The following is a 2,775-nucleotide window of genomic DNA, read 5'->3' as shown; positions in this document are numbered from 1 at the left end:
CCCCCCCCAACCCGGCAAGCCAATGCACGAGACATCCTGGACATCCTTCACCTGTCTGGTCCAAGGAGGCAGAAGAGGACAAAGAGAGGGGCGCGCGGCGGACAATGAGCTCCTGGAGTTACCCGGGGCGCAGGGCCGGGCCTCCAGGCTCCGAGCTCCGTGGTGGTATGTGCTTCCGGCCGGCCGCCGCACCCAATCCAGCCCGTTCCGTTTAGCGCGCTTAGCGGGCCGAAGCCACCGACCGGAGCAGTCCAGCTTAGAGGTCTTTTGAGACCTGAGCATAGGACCATGGCCATAGGCGCGCGGCTGGAGGGCGATGGGGACGGCGATCATCGGCGCCAGCACACCGGTCAGAAGGCGTGACGTCGCAGGGCTCGGACACGCACACGCACCGCGGGCAGGGCGCGCATGTCGAGCCCCCATGGGCTGCCCCCGCCGACACGATCCTTTGTGCTCCTGACTTTACAGCCTGTTGCCGCTAGGCGGAGGAGGAGGCCAAGTCTCCCACGGTACCGGTTGGAGGGGACGCCGCCGCCGCCGCGGACGCCGCCGCTGGCCGCTGTCCCCCTCTCTCTCCCTCGCACTCGCGGCCATGCCATGCCGTGAGGGCGGTGCGTAGCGGAGGGAAGCGGAGCGCGCCGGCAAACTGGTTGGTGCCTCGGACATGCGAGGCCTCCGCTGCCCGCGCACCCTCCCCGCGCCCCACACCCGGGGCCCGAGCTTGGCTCCCACGACGAGGAGCTTCCACCTCCTCGCCGAGCACGGTCCGGCCGCCTCCGGCCGGCAAGGGTCACACAGACTGCCAGCAATTACAAGCAGGAGGAAGCGCGGGATACTCTTGTAGGATTGAGTTAAACTGTAAACCAGGTGTGGCTGAATGGCCAAATACTGTACCGCCCGCACGCGTGTGGGCGGGTTGCCTACAATTTGCTCGAGTCTGCCATGGTCAGAGAACGGGCCTGGAGAGAACAGGCAACAAGCAAATCCTTTCGCGCGCTCGCAAACCGTTCTTCTCAATCAGTTCCCAGAAAAATTAAATTGCGGCTTATACTATTAAAATTGCACGAGGAAATTATAATGCAATTTGGGGGTAAAGGGATTAGAAACGAAGAAGAGAGAGAGAGAGAGAGGGGGAGAGGGAGGGGGCGGGGGGCGCTCCCCGCCGGCTGTCTCGTTCGACATACATACACCCTCCTGATTTACTGTCCAGCTGTCGCCCCCTCCCCGCACTCCCCCTCCTCAACCAGTGCAAGCGAGGCATTGAGAATGCCGAATGCCCTTTATATACTTCATGCGCGCGCGCTCGCACGCACACACACGCTGTGTCCTGCCCTTGGGCTGTCGGTTCCTTAGATATTGGCCGTGTGTGTGCGCGCGCGTGTGCTGGTGTGTGTAAGCGCGCTCCCTCTGCAAATTCGCCGCTGCTTTGCTGGCTGGAATGCACGTCTGGCAGTCGCCCGATGCACGCCGATTTCTTGATGCCCCGTCCGGCGTCCCGCGTCCCGGGCGGCCCGTCGCGCCGTCCGAGCGCAGAGGAATGCCTGAGCGACACGCCGCCGCCGCGCCCGGCCTACGGCCCCTCCTCCTCCACGACCTTCTTTGGCTCGGCCGCGCCGGCCCGGCTCTGGACCCCAGCAGCACCAGCAAGCAGGCTCCTGCTCCGCCATTCCATTTTTGCATCGAATCGAGGGGGCGCCTTGGTGGACCGAGCTACTTTGCTATTCCGACCCCCATCACCGTCACAACATACTGCGTCTGGAGGGGCGCGGCGGGAGGGCGGGAGGGAGGGCCACAGGGGGCCGGGCTCAGCCGGGCCGGGGGCTGATGTGCAGCGGAGGCCAAGGCGGAGGCCGGGGAGGGAGCAGGTACGCCTGTGTAGTGTGGGGACGGGCGCCCTTTCTTAGCCTTCCTTGCGCACAGCGCGGAACGGGCGGAAATGCCTGCTCACCCGTCCTCAACCTCGTCCAAAAAAACACGAAAAACGCGTGTTTGAAATCCCACCCCCAACCCAAAGATCTACCCCGCGGGTGGCTGTACTGTACTCACATAGCACTTGCACGGAGGCTGCCCTGCTGGTGAGCGAGAAGCCCGAGCTGGTGTTGGTGGCGATGCAGGCCACCTCGCCCTGGTCCTTGACGCGGTCCAGGCGCCCGATGCGCAGCACGGCCTCGTTGTTGGCGAGCAGCGCCTGGCGCCGGGGCGCGGCCTCGGCCGGCGAGGCCAGGGGCCGGCCGTTGAGCCGCCAGCTGTACGTCACGCCCCGGGCCTCGGACACGGCGCAGCGCAGCGTCACGGCCGAGCCCTCGGGGGCCGCGACGTCCTCGGGGCTCACCGAGAAGTAGAACTTGTCCTGCGCCAGGGCCGGGGCCGGCAGGCCTCCGCACAGCGCCGCTGCAACACAGAGAGCACAGAGGAGTTAGTGGAGCCCGGGCATACAGGAGGCCGCCGACGAAAGCAGGAGGTTGGCGAGAAAAGTATTCACTGCATGGGGTGGGTGGAAAGAGGTCCCGCGTGACGGACGGAACTCGGACCAGGTGTGGAGAATACAGCGTGGAGAAGGTGCTGCAATGGAAGAGGTGTACTGCACGGACAAGGTGCCGCGTGGAGGTAGGAGCGGCCGGAGCGGTGCATCCTGCTTTGTAGTCGGGGAGGCGGCGTGGCTGCCACGCACTGCGCGTTCATTACCGATGCCATTCCCTGCACCTCGCTGCACCTTGCCTCTCCGGCCCTCCGGCCGGCCACGGCTCATCATCATAGTTTTTAATCGGACGCGGG

At 65.4% G+C, this 2,775-nt stretch overlaps 1 protein-coding gene across 1 annotated transcript in view; it reads right to left on the bottom strand.

The window, feature by feature from the left end:
* The window catches only part of LOC113204276 (inactive tyrosine-protein kinase 7-like), an 18,289-nt gene that overhangs the window by 12,370 nt on the left and 3,144 nt on the right, over positions 1 to 2,775 (bottom strand). The window lies entirely within an intron of this gene.

Source organism: Frankliniella occidentalis, unplaced genomic scaffold (assembly GCF_000697945.3).
Source record: "Frankliniella occidentalis isolate FOCC.00 unplaced genomic scaffold, Focc_3.1 Scaffold150, whole genome shotgun sequence".
NCBI lineage: Eukaryota > Metazoa > Arthropoda > Insecta > Thysanoptera > Thripidae > Frankliniella > Frankliniella occidentalis.
Note: the sequence above shows the minus strand (reverse complement) of the source record. Positions and strands in the feature narration are given on the sequence as shown.